Source organism: Loxodonta africana, chromosome 12, assembly GCF_030014295.1.
Source record: "Loxodonta africana isolate mLoxAfr1 chromosome 12, mLoxAfr1.hap2, whole genome shotgun sequence".
NCBI classification, from domain to species: Eukaryota; Metazoa; Chordata; class Mammalia; order Proboscidea; family Elephantidae; genus Loxodonta; species Loxodonta africana.
Genome location: NC_087353.1, coordinates 36442794 through 36466178, shown reverse-complemented (window position 1 = coordinate 36466178; position 23385 = coordinate 36442794).

The window sequence follows — 23385 nt, the reverse complement described above, 5'->3', positions numbered from 1 at the left end:
TACTAGCTTTGATTGCAATTTGTACTTTTGTTTCAGAGTACTCAACGGTAATTAATTGTCTAATTACGTGTGTTAGCATTAAAGTTAAGTCCAGTGTCAGAGTTAAGGTGGAGACCATGCCTATATTGTCACTGTGGATTACCAGAGCAGGAACAGGTAAGAACTAGCATGCTCAGAGGGTGTGTTCTAAGTGCATCACATTCATTAACTCACTCAGACCTCTCAGTAATTACCATACCCAGTTGCTGTCAAGTTGATTTCTACTCACGGTTACCCCATGAGTTTCAGAGTAGAACTACTCTCCACGGGGTTTCTATGGCTGTGACCTTTCCAAAATAGGTCACCAGGCCTTTCTTCTGAGGCACTTCTGAATGGGTTTGAACCACCATCCTTCCCTTTAGTAGCCCAGTTTGCACCACCCAGGGACTCCAATAATTACCATAGGTCGATATTATTATTATTTCCATTTTACAAATAAGGACGATGAGGCTCAGAAAGGCTAAATAACTTCCTTGAACTCATACAACTGGAAAGTGCAGGGGCCAGTATTTGGACCTAAACAGTCTGGCCTACTGAGGGAAATTTTAATCACTGCATCATTCCGCTGCTCGGTAAATTGCTGGTGAAAAGTGAATGAAGCAAATTAGAAGTTGAGTTCTTCATCTGGTAGAAAAATCGGCAGGTTGAGTTGTGGCTTTTGACTAGGATGATGGCAACTTGGAATTGTCACTCTGGGAAATGGTGTGAAAGATGACTGCAGACAGTGAGTTTTCCCTGTGGCCCAGATGAGAGTGGAAGCCTCAAGTGGGTGCCACCCTGCAGGTGGTGGGCTTTCTTCTGGATGTGCATAGCAGCCTGTGGCAAGGGAGAAGCAGGCTGACATCTGGGTTGACAAAGGTTGCAGGGGGGTCGTCTGGGGTCAGAGCAGCATCGTGAGGGGCAATTGGAACCTGGATCGAACAGCCCTGAGCTCGATTCTGGTTTTGGTGCTTACTAACTTTGTGACTTTGGACAAGATGTTTAAATTATCTGGGCCTTAATTGCCTTAGATAATAAGATCAATGCCACAGTGTTTTGGTGATAATAAAACCAAACCCAGTGCTGTCGAGTTGATTCTGACTCATAGCAACCCTATAGAACAGAGTAGAACTGCCCCATTGAGTTTCCAAGCAGTGCCTGGAGGATTCAAACTGCCGACCCTTTGGTTAGCAGCCATAGCACTTAACCACTACACCACCAGGGTTTCCGTTTTGGTGACAGTAAGAACAAATTCATCTCAAGGTGCCAGCCTATAATAGAAACTCAGGATATTGGCCTTGCTCACTCTTCAGAGAACTTTTTGTCCATGGGCTCGATGAGAGCAGTATCTGCTCCTGGACATTCAAGTTGTGACTTCAGGAAGCTATACTTCCTCTTGCTTCACTATGTGTCTGTGCCCCTGACCTCCTGGCCCCAGCAAATGTTTTCAGTTCCAACCAGATGTTGCCTAGTGTAGACTACTTACTGCCTACCATATATTCTGGGCCATTTTAATGTTGTAGTGAGGTGTATATATGAGTGTGTGTTGGGAGTATATACATTTTCGTGTGTGTCTGCTTCTATGAATTTTCGTGTGTCTACTTATCTGTCTATCTGTATTTGTCTATATGTGTGTATAATTTAAATTAAAGTCTTCAGTTACTAGTGTTTGAGACAAGTTTCTTTCATGGTCTTATTGATAACTAAAAATAAAAATGACAGCTCTGGAGCAATGTTGATCGAGTCCTTGGAAAGTAGGGATAATGGTATATTGTTACCCAGGGACCAAGCAGACAGTAAAGAACTGAAAAGACAGCCTATATCTAATAAGGTGAATTTTAGCAGAGGTAAAAGCAAAATATTTTTCTAGATTCATACAACCAGTTGAGCAAGTACATGGTAGAAGGTGAAGAGGCCGAATAACCATATGGGTGAAGAAGCCCTGTAGGTTTGGTTAACTGAAAGCTTAAAAAGGGTGGTAGACTGCAGTATGGAGGTGGACCTTTGCCCCCTCCCTTCCTCCTGATCCTCCCTCCATCCAAGCCAATGCAGTGATGCTGAAGCCATGGAATTCCTGACATAATTTTTTTCTTCCTAGATCATATTTCCTTGAGAAAGAAACTGTTTGAGTTCACAGACTCAAAGAAATGCATATCTAATGAAAGATTTTTACAGAAAGTCATAGAGTCTCCAAATCAGCAAAGTGATCTTTGGCTGCATTAATAAGAGCACATGTTGATATGCTGGAAGGGTGGCTGTCCTGCTGTACTTGGCACTGGTCAAGCCATGTCTGGAAAGTTGCACTCAGTTCTGGGTGCCACAGGTATAGAGAGCATTGTTCAACTTGGGTGTATGGTAAGGAGTCAAGGAAATCAAGAGGATGAATGTTGGGAAAGAGTCTTCCACGGGCATTTTGTGTTTCTGCCCTTCTTCTGGACAAGAGGCCTTGACCCTTTTTGTGAACTGTCTTTTCAAGGATGGTTGTTTAGTTGCAACAAACTACCTTAGAAAATAGAGATGGCGCATCACTCTGGGATAGAGGGCAGATTTGCTTCCTGATCAGGGTAATAAAGATAATGTCTCTCTCCAGGGAAAAGTTTGGGCAAGTTTTCTAGCATCCCGGGGGGTTCCCTAGGCTTTGGGTTCCTCAGTGATTACATAAAATCACTTTGTGTGCAGTATCTATCTTTGCCCACTTCCACATTGCTCCCCTTGAGACTCGAAGAGCAAGGGGAATTGATGCAAAAATGAAGCTCATGCTACCTGCTCTGTTGTGAGTAATAAAGTCCTTTGTCTTTGACCCAGGAGTTTTGTGTCTTCTGCCAGCATCTATAAACTCTGGCAGGCTAGCCTGAAAGCTTGCGAACAGGGTAAAAATCTCAGACTCTCCACAGTTCTTGGCAAGGAAAAGATTGAGAATGTTACATGATGAAGAATTGGTGGAAATGAAGCTCGGTTAAGGAGAGAAAAGAGTCATAGGGCAGTCAAGAATTGTTTTCAAATATCTTAATAGAGCGTGTGAAGGAATAATTAGATTTCTCAATACTCCAGAGAACAGCACTAAGACTACTAGATAGAAGTTTCATGGTAGATAATTTGATTTAACTCAAGGGAATAGTTCTAATACGTGGAGTTGTGTAGCAGAGTTTTTAGATGTTTTGTGGGTAGTGAGCACTCATGAGTACAGGTTAGAAGTATTTTAGAAGGGAGTTTTTTACTGCTTCTCAGGTGAGAATAAACAACCCTGAGGTCCTTGAAGTAATGTGTTTCTGAAAGTTGATAATCCTAGTGTTTAGCAATTCATTAGCTGACAGACATTATTTTGGACCTTTGGTCTCAGAGTGCTACCTTTTCAAGTAAAAATGTCGCAGTAAGCAACATACTTTGTCAAAACTTCCATGACTCAGCATCAACATCCCTGGCTTGGACTGAAGGGAAGCACAGAGAAAGTATGGCGGGAGCATAGGTGGATAGTCCCAGTTACTCAGTTCTGAAACAGAACCCCAGATCTTTGCCTTCTCCACTTTTAATAAAACTAACTCCTCCCTTCCCTCTAGCTCTTCACTCAGATTGCTTTGCTTTCCTACTTTATCAGCAGCAGCAAATAATAGAGAGTATAGTGTGTGGTATTTGCAGAAGGAATTAATGAAATATAAATTTTAATCTTTGCCTTTCTTTGTGTATTTAAATTCTTTCATTAATTGCACACACTGTTATTGAAAACCTACACTGTCCTAAAATACAAAGGTGAATAATACATAGTCTTTGCCTTGAAGAATTCACCATTTATATGAGAAGATAAGATCAATACATGCAAAAAAAATATCTAAAATGCAAGGGTATATGATGAATGTATGATGCGATACAAATTTGTGATGTAGGCATGTTTTCAGACATTGCTCTCCCCCCGGAGAAGCCTGTAGCCGCTGCCCCGATATTCCTCCTGCAATAAAGGAAGAAAGGACGAGTCATGGGCTGGGAAAGGGAAAGGTGTTTTACGGGAGAGGGGTTTAAATTCTCACTTCTGGAGTAGCTTCAGGATGGGAAGCTACTGGATAAAAGAGGGTTTTAACAAGTATTACTATAGCTATACTTTTAGAGATCTTTTGATGTCCTTTGAGAGATGTGAGTAGAGAATAAAATTCCTTTTTAATTACTTTGGGATGTTTAAGTTTTGCTTCTTGAAATAAACCCCACTCTGGGTTTCTGAGATAAAATCTTCAGGTTACAAGTGATGTAGGAAACAAGGCTGAAGAAAGTTAGTCATGGTAAACTTTATGGTACAGATGAACTAGAGCTTGATTTCAAAGGATGGGTGTAGCAGTCAAACAGGCAGGAGGGAAAAGGGAGGTTATCACATGGTTGAGGGCCAGGGGATGGAATTGGAAGACAACAGTAAAAGTGCCAAGGAGGTAAGCTCAGGGCATTTCCAGAGACCAGTGAAGAGACCCATGCAGTTGTCAGTTTGGGAGATGCCAGTCCAGCCCATCTACTTCTCTGAGAGTTGTCCTTCCATCCACCAAGGGTTTGGCTTTCTCCCGTGTTTCATAAAGTATGTTGTCTACAGAGAATGAGAGGCAGCCCACTCATGCAGTGATGGTGGTGTCCTTCTGCTCTCCCTGGCAGTGATATCTTTTCTGACTAAAGTCCTGTAGCTCTCGCTTTGAGTCTCTCCTGCCGTAGACTTGGTGATAAGGATCACCATGCACTGCTTCAACTCATATAAGGCTTCAAGTCTTACACCTAGGGCAATTTCTTAAGTGACAAAGAGAATTCCAGAGTCATATAAGTGAATGAAATATTTATGATGAACCTGGAAGGTTAGCTTAATCACATGCATCTCTTTCCTCTTGTGTATTAATTAATCCTGATAAATGCCCCTATCCCCTCCCCTCACTGCTACATCACAGAAGACAAGCTAAGGGGGTGTTTCAGGATCACCTTAGTCCTAAGTATTTCAGATGGAGTCATGATCGTGGCAGATCTACCATCAGAGAATACAATTATGAATACTTCATGGGAAACATCCATTTGTATGAACTTAAAAACTGCCCTGAGCTCATTCTGTTTGGTCTCTGAGACCTTCTGTGTTATTCCAGAAAACCAGAAGAATGGGTCAGGCTTGAAATCACCAGAATGAAACCTTAAGCTGTACCATCAGCACCAACTAAGCCATTACCAAATTGTCTGGATATTTTATGCTGGAGGATGAGGGGAGAACAGGGAGAGGTGTCAGAAATTATGACTCCTTTTCATAGCTCTGGCAACTGTGACAAATCTTCTCCTATAGTTAGACAATGTCTTTTACTTTGAAGATGAAAAAAACCAATACAAACACCAACAAAATCCATCTACGGCTCAGATGAACTGCTGCAGATGCATCTTAAAAAACCAAACCTCTGTATTTTCTTCTCTTTCGGATTCATCAAGTCTTCTGTCATTTCCAGAGTAGCCTTTGATTTAGTTTCCTTCCGGAGATATGGTATTTTAATCTGGCAGTTTAACTCTTGTTCAAAATGAAGCATAATTTTTTGATACCTATTTCCAGGGGGAAAGATAATCTAATTCAGGAGGCAAATAGGAACAGGGGCAGGAAGACTTTGGGGAAACAGCGATAGCTCCCTAATCTCAGGTTGCTCCCACTCTGTGAGAGAGACATGGACGTGTGGGAAAACATGTTGTGTTTGGAAAGTGAGTCGAATTCAGAATGGCTAGAAGAATGCACACACTTAGTGGATGATGAGATAAGTGACGGAAGACAGAAGCAGGGGCCAGAGCACAAAGGACAATTTATGCCAGTGGTTCTCATGCCAGGCTGCTCATGAAAATCTCCTGAGAAGTTTTAAAAAAATAATCATTGCCAATTTCTACTCCAGATTGATATATTTTTAATCGTTTATGCCTTAGAGTGCTTTAATTCAATTAGATTGCTTTTCTTCTAACATCTACTTGAGACCACTGAGTAAATGAAAGTTTGGATTGGGGGAATTAATTAATCTTGGAGTATAGATTAATTAATTAATTAAGTAACCATGTGTGTGGTTATTGTTCCAAGCACTGTGCTAGAATGAAGAGATGAGGAAGCCCTGGCTTTGAAGAGCTCACCTACCAGAGGAGGATACATGCAGATAAACACATGTTTTGCAGTACTGCTCTGGCATTAAAAAAAAGGTTCTCTAGTCAAAGAGAGCCCTGGTTCCTTCTAGCACATTGTTTTTTACCTTGACACCTGTCAAGGATTGAATTGTGTCACCCAAAAATGTGTATATCAACTTGGCTAGGCCTTGGTTCCCAGATAGTGTAGTTGTTCTCCATTTTGTGATTGTAATTTTATGTTGAGAGGATTAGGGTGGGATTGTAATATCACCGTCACTCAAGTCATTTCCCTGATCCAATGTAAAGGGAATTTCTGTGGGGTGTGGCTTGCACTACCCCTTATCTCTCAAGAGATAAAAGGAAAGGGAAGCAAGCTGGAGAGTTGGGGACCTCATACTACCAAGAAAGCAGCACCAGGAGTAGAGTATGTCCTTTGGACATGGGGTCCCTGCACTTGAAAAACTCCTTGACCAGGGGAAGATTGACGACAAGGACCTTCCTCCAGAGCTGGAGCTGACACCCTGAGTTTAGACTTGTAACCTACTAGACTGTGAGAAAATACATTTCTCTTCTTAAAGCCATCCACACACATGCGGTATTTTCTGTTATGGCAGCACTAGATGACTAAGAGAACACCTTTGACTTTTACAATCACTCTTGGGCACTTACCATTACCCTTAGGTCTTGCGGGGCTATGTTCTGGTGAGGCTTGGATGGAATGAGGGAATGCAGAAAGATATGTTATGTTCTGATGGGGTGAGAAGGCCAATACAAGGAACTTGATAGAGATTGCCAGCCAAGATTCATGTCAAAGAGAATGGAAGAGGATTGAGAACTAGGGAACTAGTGAATGAGGACAACTGGAACCTGCAGGGTAGATGGAGTCTGTAGGTATTCTGGTTGTTTGTGGTTCCTCCTAACATGGGCTTGTCAGGTGCATCTAAAGGACTGAAATAAAATGTGCACTAATTGCCATACATATAAAATTGTTTATTATTTTTTTTTTTTTTTTTTTTAAATACATTATGTATTAGGAAAGGAAGCAAAGTGGAAATGAAACCAAAGACATTTGAGTTCATATGAAAAATGATGGCTTTATTGATATTTTTCTTACTTTTGGAATACTAGTTACCAATATGTAATGATTACTTGAATTTTATACTTATAGGGAAGAAAAGGAGAGTTTTATTATTTCAATTTCCATTGAAAAGATTTCAAAAATATGTTAATCTACTTCTCTGCCTTGGTAGTGGATATAATGAAATATTTATTTCCCTAAACCTCAATAACCTCACTTTTTCCTTTTTTTTTTTTATTGTTACAGGGTCACCATGAGTTGAAATTAACTTGGCAGCAATGAGTTTGGCTTGGGTTTATTGTTATTTACTAATTACATCATGTATGAAACTTACCTCCTTGAGAAATGTATGAATTCTTTGGGAAACAGAACATGTTTCTGCTATCTTGGCCTCCACTACAAAACCTAGCCCATTGGCTTAGACATTAGCAGTGATCTATATAGAACTGTGAATGGGGCCAAAATGACCAAGGAGCACCCATTCTTTGCCTGTTTTAGTTGTCTGACAAATGGGATGCCATGAATGCTTGCCTAATAAGAGGTTACGATCAACTGAAGAGGCTGGAGCTAATGCAATAATAACAGAAATCGTAACACGTTACAAGTGTAAGTTCCCTGTCAGGGCAGGAGGAGAGTCCCTCAAAAGTTAGCTTATTAGCTGATTCTATGTGCGTTTTTCTCCCGTTTGAATTCCAGTCTCTGAAGTCTGAAGAGAAAGGAGTACCTGAGTGTTCCTTTTATTGAATGGATTCATGTTGATGATTTTGGCAGATCAGTCATGGCATCATTACGACCCATCCAGAGGACCCACTTCCTGTTTGAGCAGAGGCTCAGCAGCTTCAGAAATTTCTCTGCCTGATGAACTCCCATTTTAGAAAGGTTTGGATTTAGAAGCTAAATCTAGACTGGGAATCTGCATGAAGAGGCTGGGGCTGGGGGCACAGGAAAGATTTTCTTGTGTAGGAAACTTTTTTTTTAAATGTAAATTTGGTATTTTGACTATGTGTGTTTTTCTGCTTTAGGGAGTTAAGACTAGTACAACCAGTGTCCGCAACGTAATGCTTTTATAACTAATATATACCACAGGACATATTGTGCAGAACATGAAGTGTAAACTTTGTGTGAGCTTGTGCACACGCACACAAAACACATGCACATTTTCTCTCTAGAGTGAGTACTGTTGAGCTGTCTCTGGGGCATAGGCAGAAATCACACCGTGGTCTGGCCTTCACTAATCTGTTTGCCTTTCCTCGAAAGAAGGCTTTAGCTGTTCAATTTAGTTTTGTTTACTTGAAATGTTGTTTGAATTTTGCCTACATGCCTAGAGGCTGGAAGGCCATGAAAATGTATGCGTCTAACTAAATGCAAAACAAGACTCACAATTCAGCTGTGGACAGCTTGGGACCATCTTTTACTCCCACAGCAAGTTAGAGAGGGAAAGAAAGGTTTTTACACCCTTGAAAAGATGAAAAAAAAAAAAAAAAAGCATGTTCAGAAGTAAAAATTCATAAAACTAAATCTTGCATCCAAAAATATATCACAAATTCCAGCAGGATATTATGAGCAAATTTATTTTTGCATTAGGTGAATTTCAATTTATTTTATATCTCTTACAAAGTTTCTTCCTACTTTTAGGTTTTGTGAAATCAGTAATATCCTTTTTTCCCCCATCTGATTCAGTTATATAAATTGGAGTTTCCAATTAAATTGAATGAAAATTTATTGTGGTAAAGAAAGAGGGAATCTGTTCTTTAAGAACACTTGAAAGAGTTAACTCTTCTTTCTCAATAGCAGTGCTTACAGAAGAACCTTGCAGAATAAAAAAAAGAAAGAAAAACAATTAGTTACCTCCTAAAATATTTCGTAGTTAATAGTTTATGAGAGTACAGATTACTCTGCAAAGAAATTGTCTAATGATTTGAGTCCACAGAGAAGAAAACTAAAATATAAAGAAAAATAGATTTGGAGTTTCTGTAATCTAGAAAATATGGGAAAGATCAAATCCAGTTTTTGAGGGGTCAAGGAAATCAACATAATTAGCATACAAAGCAATCCATGATAAAATACTTTATGTTTTATGGGTTTGGTACAATGCCCAGCAAGCTAAATGCGCCTAATAAATTTTAAATACTATCAACAATATTCCCTTGCTGCTGATAGACAGTTAATATTCTTACTTTGAGAAGTCTTGTTAACCCTTTATCTCTGGTTATTTCATTGAGCGATAGGGGAGTGGGTTCATTGAACAACAATGGCGTGGTGGAGATGATGCTTTTTCCCACAGTGAACAGATGTCTCACCTCTCATTGGGATAATCGATTCTAATATTATCAAGCACAGGCCCAATAAATCTGCTCTTGTATTTTTCTGATACAAATGCAATATACCTACCACTGCTCAATACCCTTCATATGTGAAGTAATAAAACTGGTTCAATACGAAACCTTGTACTTTACATGTAAATTGGATTGCTATGGGCCATTAGACTCTTTATATAAACAATATATTTTGTTTAAAAGAAAAGACTGTGCTCAGTTTAACATTCTGAAAGTTCATAATGTGCAAAACCACATTAGCAGAGTAAATGGTGTCGGAAAGGAATCTGGGTGGCCCACAGAAGCATCAAGGAGAAAGGAACCTGAATTTCCAGCAAAACGACTCATCTCTCCCACGGGTGGTTTTAACAAGATGGCTGCCAACAGGTGAAAGCTCACTAATGTCAGGTGTACTTGAAAACCTTAGCTCCAGACACACTCTCTAAAGCGTTCACGTGTACTGTGCCCAGAGGCTGAGGCAGAGCGGCTGAAACAAAGCAGCAAATTATTTGCCTCTCAGAGGAGAAGATGGCCATTGCCTCACAAAAACGTGATGACATATTGAGGCCAAGTCTGGCTATGCAACATGATGTCACAGGATTCATTTTTGATATTAGATAATAGCCTTCACTCTGGTAGGTCAGTATCTTATTTGTTGGCTTATTTATCTCCATGATGTACAAAATCTGCAAACCAGAATCCAGTAGACAAATCTTACCCAAGTGTGCTGCAATATTTACATCTTGGCCTCCTTTGCAACACTGATCCTTGTGCTCTGCCACAGCTGTCAGAGTAATGGCTTTTTTTCCCTTTTTATCTGGGTTGGCTTTATTCCCGGATTCCAAATGAAAGAGACAGCATTTTACTTGACCACCCCATTCCAACCGTTAAATATTGTGCCTTCAGGCTCCGATGCTCTAATGGTCGATTAAAGTTGATAACAGTCTGTCCAATTTCCATTTTTTAACATTCATCCTGCTGGAATTGTAATATTGTGAGAATCTGAAGTCTCCAGGATCTGCCTGAGAATCTGTCTGGATGTCAACACATAATAATAAACAAGGGGGAAAAAAGGAATGCCAACAAGCTTTAGCATTTACAGAGCTTGGGTTAGCTACATGGCCTAGCCAAGTTCGGGTAGAGAAGAAGGTAGATCAACTGGTCTCTCAAAGGGCATGTGGAGTAGAGCCACTTAGGAAGTGTTTTACATATGCATGGACAAACAACAACAAAAAAACCAAACCTAACACAGTGCCGTGGAGTCATTCCGACTCATAGCAACATTCTTCAAAAACTCTTTAAACCACTGAACTACATATGCATTTCTCTCTCTACCTGCCTTAGCGAGCAATTAATCCTTCTTAATCTTATTAAAAGCCTTCCTTAACTTGTTTGGCAGACACATAACCCATAGCTCCTGGACTTTGTTGTTAGGACTGAAGGGTCATGGGAGGTAGAAATCTAATTGAAATATTTTGAGAAATCTGATTTCTCAGGGGATCAGACTAAATAGTTTGAAAGAATCTCTTGTTCAAACCAACTGAGATTTTTCTTAAACCTTTGGAACACAGAACTGAAACTAGGGTTCTGAGATTCGTAGACCAGTAGAATTCTGAAATAAGCAGTTTGATGCCAGTCTTCTAAGTGATGGAAAAAGGAAATGTTTCTCTATGAGTGAAGCTCTCTGTATTTGTAATATGCAGACTCTACTCAGTTCCTTGCATTGTACTAGTCAGCTTGCCTTTCTTCTCCATGCTTGGATTCTTTCTCTGAATGTAAATGATCTCCCAGAGTTCTCATCCTTGCTAGGCTTGTCTCCTTTTTGGGGAAGCAATTGCCCATTTTCTGAGTTTTTGCTGCTAAAGTAAGTGCAGATGAGTCCTCCAGACTCTGCCAAATTTATCACTTCTGATAAATATGACATTTCTTGGAATGTGGCTTCAATCTCCTTTTCTAGCCAGGCTGAAATGAAGGCTGGGAAACTTTAAGGTCCAAATATGTAGATCTTCATATTATTACCACATCAGAGAGGCTCTGCTTACCTTTTTAGGCAGATAATCTATTCATTTAAAAACATGGATACTGGTGCTTAAAAAGAAGGATTTGCTCTAACCCTATCCAACAATTTGAACTCTGACTCTAGCACTTCATCTCCGTCACAGGGGGCTTTCCCTTCAAGGGAAGGGAGCATCTATATTTTCTCATATCTAGTGAGATAAAAGAAAAGAATGTAGAAATTCACTCAAATATTGATGTGACTTCAGAATTTTTTTTCTCCTGATTTTAGACCATGGTATCATCCAGTCTGCCCCACAGCATATCGCCACTGACGATATTTATCTTTATTATTCTTTTTCTTCATGTTCCCGAAGATGCTGGTGCTTGATGTTATTGCTGGGATGTTTTTGAACTCAAGGAACTCCCATATTTCAGACAACATGTGTAAATTAAAGGGAAGACGAATATTCCATCTCTAGACTGCCTTTATTACCTAGAATTAGCTATTGGTATTTACCTGGTAGAAGCCTTAGGCCATAAACTTTCTTCCTCAAAAATCTGTTTCTATGCACAGGTTTGCCCTAGTCTCGTTGATCTTCTTCTACCTCTCCTGAAATCCATGAAAAAGTCCTGGCAGTTTAGATGGTAACACAAAAATAATAATAGTAATAATAGCAGCATCGAACACTTACGCAGCACTATCATGTGCCCTACCTTGTCAGTTTGTTGTACTGTGGTGGCTTGTGTGTTGCTGTGATACTGGAAGCTATGCGAAGGGTATTTCAAATACCAGTAGGGTCACCCGTGGTGGACAGGTTTCGGTGGAGCTTCCAGACTAAGACAGCCTAGGAAGAAGGACTTGGAAGTATACTTCTGAAAAAAATGGCCAGTGAAAACCTTATGAATAGCAGCAGAATGTTGTCTGATATAGTGCCAGAAGATGAGCCCTTCAGGTTGGAAAGCTCTCAAAATGCTGGTGGGGAACAGCTGCCTCCTCAAAGTAGAGATGACCTTGGTGTGCATGGAGCAAAGTTTTTGGGACCTTCATTGGCTGTTGTGGCTTGACTCAAAATTAGAAGAAACAGTTGCAAACATCCGTTAATTATTGGAATGTGGAACGTACTAGGTATGAATCTAGGAATATAGGTTGTCATCAAAAATTAAATGGAATACATGAAGATTGATGTTCTACACATTAGTGAGCTGAAATGGATTGGTATTAGCCATTTTGAATCAGACAATCATAAGGTCTACTATGCTGGGAATAAGGAATTGAAGATTTATCCTGAAGTACATGCTGTCAGTGACAGGATAATATACATACACCTACAAGGAGGACCAGTTAATACAACTATTGTTCAAATTTATGCACAAATTACTAAGGCCAAAGATGAAGAAACTGAAGATTTTTATCATTTTCTGAAGTCTGAAATTGATCGAATATGAAATGAAGATGCATTACTGGCGATTGGAATGTAAAAGTTGGAAACAAAGAAAAAGGATCAGTAATTGGAAAATATGGCCTTGGTGATAGAAACTATGCCAGAGATCACATGAAAGAATTTTGCAACATTAACAACTTGTTCATTGCAAAATAGCTTTTTTCAACAACATAAACATAGACTGCCATGGACCTCAGTGTATGGAATACACAGGAACAAATTGACAACATCTGTGGAAAAAGACGATGGATAAGCTCAACATCATTAGTGAGAACAAGGCCAGTGGCAGACTGTGGAACAGACCATCAATTGCTCCTATGCAAGTTCGAGCTGAAGCTGAAGAATATTAGAGCAAGTCCATGATAGTAAAAATACTACCTTGAGTATATCCCACCTGAATTTAAAGACAATGTCAAAAATAGATTTGATGCATTGAACACTAATGACCAAAGACCAGATGAGTTGTGGGATGACATTAAGGACATCACACAAGAAGAAAGCAAGAAGTCATTAAAAAGATAGGAAAGAAAGAAAAGACCAAAAGGGATGTCAGAAGAGACTCTTAAACCTGCTTCTGAATGTTGAGTAGTGAAAGCAAAAGGAAGAGACAATGAAGTAAAAGAGCTGAACAGAAGATTTCAAAGGGCAGCTCCAGAAGACAAAGTCAAGCATTATAATGAAGTGTGCAAAGATTTGGAGTTAAAAAACCAAAAGGGAGGAACACCCTTTGGATTTCTCAAGCTGAAAGAACTGAAGAAAAAATTCAAGCCTCAAGTTGCAATATTGAAGAAATCTACAGGTAAAATGTTAAACGATGCAGGAAGCATCAAAAGAAGATGGAAAGAATACGGAGTCACTGGACCAAAAAGAATTTGTTGATGTTCAACCATTTCAGGAGGTAGCATATGAAAAAGTCCAAGCTGCACTGAAGGCAACTCCAGGAATTGATTGAATACCAGTAGATATGCTTCAACAAACAGATACAGCACAGCAAGTGCTCACTTGTCTATGCCAAAAAATTTGGAAGACAGCTACCTGGTCAACCAACTTGAAAAGATCCATATTTGCTCCCATTTCAAAGAAAGTTAATCACACAGAATGTGGAAATTATTGAACAATATCATTAATATCATAGGCAAATAAAATTTTGCTGAAGATACTGCAAAAAGGAGCAGCAATACATTCAGCAATACATGCTGCCAAAAATTCAAGCTGGATTCAGAAGATAAAGAGGAACTGGGGATATCATCGCCGATGTCAGACGAATTTTTGCTGAAATCAGAGAATACCAGAAAGATGTTTACTTGTGTTTTATTGACTATGCAATGGTATGGATCATAACAAACTATGGATAGCATTGTGAAAAATATGAATTCTATAACACTTAATTGTTCTCATGTGGTACCTTTACATAGACCAACAGGCAGTCATTCTAACAGAAAAAGGGAGTACTGTGTGGTTTAAAGTCAGGAAAGATGTATGTCAGGATTATAACCTTTCATCATATTTATTCAATCTGTATGCTGAGTAAATAATCTGAGAAGCTGGACTACATGAAGAAGAGCATGGCATCAGGATTGGAGGAAGACTCATTAACAACCTGCTATATGCAGGTGATACGACCTTGCCTGCTTAAAGTGAAGAGGACTTAAAGCACTTACTGATGAAGACCAAAGACTGCAGCCTTCAGTATGGATTGCATCTCAACATAAAGAAAACAAAAATCCTCACAACTGGACCAATAAGCAACAGCATGATAAGCGGAGAAAAGACTGAAATTGTCAAAGATTTCATTTTGCTTAGAATTTCAATCAACACCCATGGAAGCAGCAGTCAAGAAATCAAATGACATACTGCCTTGGTTGAATATGGTGCAAAAGACCTCTCTAAAGTGTTAAAAAGCAAAGATGTCACTTTGAGGACTAAGGTGCACCTGACCCAAGCCATGGTATCTTCAATTGCCTCGTGTGCATGCAAAAGCTGGACAATTAATAAGGAAGACCAAAGAAGAATTGATGTCTTCAAATTATGGTATTTGCAAAGAATATTGAATTTACCATGGACTGTCAGAAGAATAAAAAAATCTGTCTTGGAAGAAATATAGCCATATTGTTTCTTGGAAGTGAGGATGGCGAGTCTTAGTTTTATGTGCTTTGGACATGTTATTAGGAAGGACCAGTCCCTGGAGAAGTACATCATGCTTGGTAAAGTAGGGGTTCAACAAAAGAGAGGAAGACTCTCAATGAGATGGATTGACATGGTGGCTACAATAGTGACCTCAAATATAGCAATGATTGTGAGGATGGCACAGGACTGTGGAGTGTTTCCATCTGTTGTACATAGTGTCGCTATGAGTCAGAAAGTACTCAATGGCACCTAACAACACCATGTGCCAGATACTCTTTTAAGGATGCTATAAGAATTAAATTATTTAGTCATTTAATTTAATGGTTTAATAATTTAATGGTAAATTATTTTACCATTTAATCCTTGTGACAACTCTGTGAGGTAGATCCCATTATTCTCCCATTACACTGATGAAGATGTTGAGGCACAGATTGGTTATACAATTTGCCAAGGTTACACCCATCCACTGCTGTTGAATTGATTCCAGCTCATTGTGACCCTATAGGACAGAGTGGAACTGCCCCATTGTTTCCAAAGCTGTAACTGATTACCAAAGCAGACTGCACTTCTTTCTCCCCTGAAGCAGCTGGTGAGTTCAAACCACTGACCTTATGGTTAGCAGCTGAGCACTTTAACAGTGTGCCGCCACAGCTACTAAATGGCAGAGCTGGGATTTGAATGCAGGAAATCTGGCTGAGAGTCTTCTGCTTAAGTTATCCTACTTGGGCCTGCTGCCTCTCTTTGAGAGTTCCTTCTCCTCCCCCTCTGCCTGACATTATACTTTGATGGCTTGCCTAGACACTCTACCTCAGAGGCCCATACACTGCAGACTCAGTCCCATCTGAAACATTGACTAATCCTGATCTTTGGTGATGAGCCCATTCTCAGCAGCTGTGATATCTGGGAAGAGGCACTGCCCTGAGCCTGGTTGTTTAATTTACCAAGGCATGTTTGGGTCTTCTGTGTGTCCGAGTTGTAGCATTTCCACAGTTTTTGCTGGATGTGCTTAATTGTGAGGTTTTTTTCCTTAGTTTTTCTGATTATCTCTCCATGTTCCTTCTGGGATATAAGCCCTGGCTTCAGTATAAGCTTTGTGTTCTCTTCAAAAACTCAAAATTTCCTGCTCTGAGGTGCTTTTGATAGTTCTTTAAGGTGATGCTTGATAATACAAAGTGAGTGGGAAAGAAATTACAATAGGAGTTTGGAAGAAAATAGAAAATAATTAGAATAATAATTAGAAAAGAGCAAAAAAAGTCTGTTAGACAATGTGTCTTCTGAATTGGATAATTTATAGAAAAGTGCTTGAAAAGCCTTGAATGCTCTCCAGTGGGAGGTGGCATTATTATTGTAATCATTACATTTGTTATTGTTATTCCCATCTTTGGATTCTGGTTTCTGTCAAAGTTGAACATAGAAATAAATCAGTGGGTGGATTAGAAACCCTGATGTTTGGGGTGCTATTGAACAACCTGCAGATGGATAGGCTGTCTCCTTGGGACTGCTGCCTACACAGGGAGCATCCTGAAGATTAAGGGAACATTCTTTTCAGTCAGGCTTCATGCAGAAGCACTGGGAAGCTGAAGGAAAAGACTCATCTGTGCTGTGAAAACGGGAACGAAGGGCCAATTTCCAAATCAAGGCCAGGCATGATCAGTCCAAAGTTCACGGCAAAGATACAGACCACCAAAACACAAAAAAATTCCAACCTGGCAAAGGGGTTAGACAGAATCAGAAACACTCTTGCAAATATAGCAGAGAGAGAGGAAAGGCTAGAGAAAAAAAAAAAAAAAAAATAGGCCAAGCAATAAGTATGAAAGAGGATTGAAGGTAGTAATGACTCAAATATGGCTGAGCGGCCGAACCTTAAAAACAGAAGCAGTGGAGAAAAAGGACATGGATAGAAGCGGCACAGGGATGACCTTGAAGAATAATTAAACCAAAACCAAGCGAGGGGCTATTTTGCTGCTCAAAACATAGAGAAATCAGTGTTGGATGGCAGGATTCTGAAGGCATTAAGGGAGCTTGTGCTCTCTAAGCTAATTAGTTCACACACTTACAGTTATTTTGGGGAAGAGTAATAGGGATCTAAAGATGCTAAGAAGAGAGGGGAATATAAAAGGTGGTTTCAATCTTGAGCCAAGACAGAAGCCTTATGGAAATGCAGTTCAATACAGCTGATGTCGACATGCAGTGGGGGATGTGAAGGAAGGACCCCGGCATCTAGAGGGTAATGGGATCATTGGCAAGAACCATGATTGATTTTTTTTTTCAAGAACAAAGCAGGCCCAACAATTGATTTTTTTTTTTTCTGCACAGGAATTGGCTGAATTTTAAAAGATAGCATAAATCTTTGAACTTTACTCACACATTTGGCACAAGGGTTCACATCATTTATTTCAAAGCTGGGGTAGTTTGGCTGTGTGGGCTCTTGTCACATGGATTAAGAGTGGCTGGAAGACCAAAGCAAAGGAAGAGGCAGATGGCAGTTTATTCAGCTGATGGTTGGGTTGGAGTAAATCATCCAGGTTAATGAAACCTTCTGGTCATTCCAATTAGGGGATTTTGAAGGATTATCTGAGAACGGGAGGATTCGCACAAAGGGAATAGGAAATTATAAGGTGAGGTTCTGTTGAGGGTAAAACTAGATATGATCTTAGCAATGTATCTGGGCTAGAAAAGATTCTTGCCTTGGATGGATGACCGTACTACATGAGTTCCCAGGTTTCTTTGAGATTCAGGATCTTGTAATTCTAGGATCTTATAATTTTGGTCTGTGGGAGAAAGCAGGCAGGCAGACCATCCAGAGGTTAAGTCAGAATTCCAAGAGAAGAGGGGTTATCCCTAAGTACTGAGGGTTCTAGTTTTTTTGGATGCTTTTCTTTCTGTGTCTTATGCTGTACCTCAGTCCTAAGACTGGATATTCTGTTTCTATTGCCCTTGCCATTTCTGATCCTTGTATTTCCAGTCACATAGCTTATAAACCATCTAACTCCTGAATGCTCCCATTGTTATTTCTATTCTGGACTTGGGTCCATTTTAGGTAGAGTCTGTCAGATATAGAGGCTAGGAGGAATATAGAATACTTTTGTGGCTTGATTCAGAGATGCCCGTGGACAAAGGTATACAAGTCTGTAAGATACTAAATTGGTAGAATGAAAAAGTAACCATCTTTGATAAAATGAAGGACAGGCTGACAGATCACATAGAATGGCCTAGCTCCTGATCTTCCTGAATGCACTTTCCTTGTATGATTATTCTGCCCTTGAAGACCCAAGGGCAAGGTTTCTTTTCCATTTTGCAGGTAAGAGTACTGACACAAAAGTTAAGGAGCTTGTTGTCACTCCCGACCTCACAATAAGAAAAGCTAAACACACTGAACGTCAATGACTATTCTTAGGGTCATCAGAGAATGAGGTCACAGGGTAAACTATCACTTCAAGACATAGACAGACAGGTGGCTACAGAAAATCACAGCCAAGATCTACTTACCTGAAGCAGAAGCTGTGGAAATATAAATTGGTAGAAATACTTAGACAGTAATTTTGATAAGTTGCTGAAGGCTGAGCGTGACTAGTGTGAAAGTGATAAACTCCTTAGAGAGGGGACTCCCAGACTTTCTAGAATCCCACCAGGTTTTCATGATGAAGAGTCAAGAATGTTCCTTTCGTGGATGTGCCTGGAGGTGGGGAAAAGTAACCATTATGAAATAAGTGCTGAAATAACTGTTCATTTCAGAACATTTTCCATACTATAAAATAGTCTTCAGAGAAAGGCTTTACCACTTTTTACCATACCTGTTAGAAAAGAAGTCTTTCTGTCTCACCTAAGGGGTAAAATAAGCTAAGAGCCACTTGTGAAGGTCGCAGCCCAAAGACACAGGGCCAATGAAAGCCTGAGTTTAATCATAAGATTATAGAATGCTTTTCCTCCTCATACTTTATCATCACACCAACAGAATTCCAGTATAATAACAGTGGATTAAAACTGAAAGTACTGCAAGATGTAGACTACATAAAGAAGAGTTCTTAGGGAAGCTGAAAGATAACAGAAGAAAAAAAAAAGTACAGGTACTAGAGGAATATGAAGTCTCTTCCACCTCCCGCTACAACAAACACTATACAAAGCCCAGCTCCTAGCCAGATTAACATAGAACTTCACAGTTAAAGAGCTGTTTACCTCGGTTTCTATTCCCTGATACATCAAGTCTGACTTCAACCAAAAATTACACAGCATGCTAAAAGTCAAGAAAAAATGCAGACTGAAGAGACAAAAGGAGCATATGAAGCAGACACAGATATGACACAGATGTTGGAATTATCAGATAAGAAATTTAAAATAACTCTGATTAATACGTTAAAGTCCTTAATAGAAAAATAGACAAGAACAGGTGGGTAATGTAAGAACAGATGGGTAATGTAGGCAGAGAAATGGAAACTCTAAGAAGGAATCAAAAGGAAATGCTAGAAATCAAGACCATTGTAGAAGAAATGAATATCTTTGATGGGCTTACCATTAGACTGGACTGAGCTGAGAAAAGAATAAGTGAGTTTGAAGAAAAGCTGATAGGAACATCCCAAAATGGAATACAAAGAGAATGGAAAAAGCAGAGCATACATCAAAGAATGGTGGGACAGTTTCAAAAGATGTAACATACACATAGTTGAAATACCAGAAAGAGAAGAAAAAGTGGAGTAGAAGAAATATTTGAAGTAAAAAAGGATGCGAGTCTTCTAAAATTAGTGACAGACACCAAATCACATGTTCAGGAAACTCAGAAAACATCAAGCCATATAATAACAAAATATTTACACTTAGATCTATCATATTCAAACTGCAGACAACCAAAGACAAAGAGAAAATCTTGAAAGAAGTCAGAGGAAAAAATCCCATTTTGCCTATAGAAGAATACAGATAAGAATTATCATGGACTTCTTGTAAGAGATTGTGCAAGAAATAAGAAAGTGGAGTAAAATATTTAGTGTTTCAAGAAAAAAAAAATCACCAGCGTAGAGAAACTATGCTTCAAAATTGGAGGAGAAATAAAAACATTTCTTGGACAAACAAAAACCAAGGGAATTCATTGCCAGCTGACCTGTCCTGAAAGAAATGTAAAAAAAATTCTTGAATAAGAAAAATGATGCAGTTCAGAAAGTCAAGTTTACATAAAGAAAGGAAGAGGAGTGGAGAAGGAATAAAATTGTTTATTTTTCTTATTCTTAATTGATGTCATTCCACAACTCGTCTGGTCTTTGGACATCAGTGTTAAATGCATCAAATCTATTCTTGATTAAAAAAAAAAATTCAGGTGGGATATACTCAAGGTCATACTTTAGCTCTCATGGACTTGTTTTAATGTTCTTCAGTTTCCACTTGAGCTTGCACATGAGCAATTGATGGTCTGTTCCGAAGTCCACCCTGGCCTTGTTCTGATTGATGATATTGAGCTTTTCCAGATGTAGTTGATCTGATTCTTGTGTATTCCACCTGGCAAGATCTACATGTTCAGTCACCATTTCTGTCGGTGAAAAAAGGTATTTGCAATGAAAATGTCCTTGGTATTATAAAATTCTATCATGCGATCTCTGGTATTGTTTCTATCACCAAGGCCATATTTTCCAATTACCGATCCTTCTTCTTTGTTTCCAGGTTTCGTACTCCAATCACCAGTAATTATCAGTGCATCCTGATTGCATGTTTGATCAATTTCAGACTGAAGAAGTTGATAAAAATCTTTAGTATCTTCATCTCTGGCCTTAGTGGTTGGTGGGTAAATAGTGGGTAATAGTCTCATTAACTGGTCTTCCATGTATGCATATGGATATTATCCTCTCACTGACAGCATTGTACTTCAGGAGAGATCCTAAAATGTTATTTTTGACAATGAATGCAATACCATTCTTCTTCAAGGTGTCATTTCCAGCATAGTAGACCATACGAATATCTGATTCAAAATGGTAAATACCAGTCCTTTTCAGCTCTCTAATGCCTAGGGTATTGGTGTTTATGCATTCCATTTCATTTGTGATGATTTTCAATTTTCTTAGATTTATATGTTGTACATTCCATGTTCTGATTATTAATGGATGTTTGCAGTTGTTCTCATTTTTAGTTGTGCCACATCAGAAAATGAAGGTCTCGAAAGCTTAACTCCATCCTCATCATTAAGGTCAACTCTACTTTGAGGTTTTCACTGGCTAATTCTTTTCAGAAGTAGACCATTGGGTCCTTCTTCCTATATCATGATAAATGGAGAAAAGATTAAAGTTGTCAAGGATTTCCTTTTACTTGGATCCACAATCAACAACAATGGGAGAAACAGTCAAGAAATCAAAAGACATCGCATTGGGGAAATCTGCAAAAGACCTCTTTAAATTGTTGAAAAGCAAAGATGTCACCTTGAAGACTAAGGTGTTCCTGACCTGAGCCATGGTGTTTTCAAACGCCTCATGTGCATGTGAAAGCTGGATGATGAATAAGAAGACTGAAGAAGAATTGATGCCTTTGAATTGTGGTGTTGGTGAAAAATATTGAATATACTATAGACTGCCAAAAGAATGAATAAATCTGTCTTGGAAGAAGTACAACCAGATTGCTCCTTTGAAGCAAGAATGGAAAGACTATGTCTCACATACTTTGGACATGATATCAGGAGGGATCAGTACCAGAAGAATGACATTATGCTTGGTAAAACAGAGGGTCAGTGAAAAAGAGGAAGACCCTTAATGAGATGGATTGGCACAGTGGCTCCAACAGTGGGCTCAAGCATAGCAACGACTGTGAGGATGGTGCAGGACCGGGCAGTGTTTTGTTCTGTTGTACGTAAGGTCACAATAAGTCAGAACCTACTTGACAGCACCTAACAATAACATTCTTAATTGATATAAAAGATAACTGTTGGTTTAAAATAATAATTGTAGCAATCTAATGGATGATAATAGCATATGAATAAGTAGAATAAACGGCAGCAATGTCATAAAAGGCAGGAAGGAGGAACTGCGAATAGTCTGTTGTAAAATACCTGTACCATCTGTGAATCCATGTATCATAGTGTTATTTGAAAAATGGGTTTAGATTAGTTAAAAATGTATATTTTAAACTCTATACCAACTACAATTATTTTTTAAAAGAATAATTGATATGCTAAGAAAGGAGATAAAATAGAATGACATGAAATGCAAAAATAAAACCAGAGAAGGCAGGAAAAAAAAAAAAAAAAGAAACAAGGAACAAGCATGATGAATATAAAACAGTTACAAACATGGTCTATATTAATCCAACTATATCATTGTTGTTAGTTGCTGTCGAGCCAATTATGACTATGGCGACCCTATAAATAACAGAATGATTTGTTTCCTGGTCTTCAACTATCTTCATGATCATTAGTATGTTTGAATCCATCGTTACAGCTACTGTGTCATTCCTTCTTATTGAGGTTTCCCCTCATTTTTGTTGGTGCTCTGTTTATTAGCTATGATGTTCTTACCTAGCAACTGGTCTTTTCTGATGACCTGATCAAAGTAAGCAAGCTGAAGTTTCACCATCTTTGCTTCTAAGCAAATCCTAGTTTTATTTCTTCTAAGACTGATATGTTCGTTCTTCTGGAAGTCCTCAGTACAGTCAATATTTTTTGCCAACACCACAATTGAAACGCATTGATTCTTCTTCTGTCTTCCTTTTTCACTGTCCAGCTTTCATGTGAATATAAGGAGACTGAAAATACCATGGCTTGATTCAGGTGCACCTTAGTCATCAAAGTGACATCTTCATTTTTTAAAACTTTAAAGAGTTCTTTTGCCACAAATTTGCCCAATTCAATACATCCTTTGATTTTTTGACTGTTGTTTCCGTGAATGTTGATTGTTGGTCCAAGTAGAATGATATCATTGACAAGTTTATTTTCTTCCTCATTTATCGTGGTGTTATTTATCGCTCCGGTTCTAAGGGTTTTCATTTTCTTCAGCTTTAGGTATAATCTATACTGTAGGCTGTAGCCTTTGATCTTCATCAGTAAGTGCTTCAAGATGTCTTCATTTTCAGCAAGCAAGGTTGTGTCATCTTCATATCCCAGGCTGTTAATGAGTCTTCCTCCAATCCTGATGCCACATTTGTCTTCATATAGCCCAGCTTCTCAGATTATTTGTTCAGCTTACAGGTTGAATAAAGTGAAAGGATATAACCCTACCATATACCTTCTAAAGGAGGCAGAAGAAAAAATAAAATAAAATCAATGAAATTGAAAAACAGGAAATTAATAGAGAAAATCAATGAAAACAAAATCTGTTTTTTTTTTGAAAACATCAATAAAATTGAT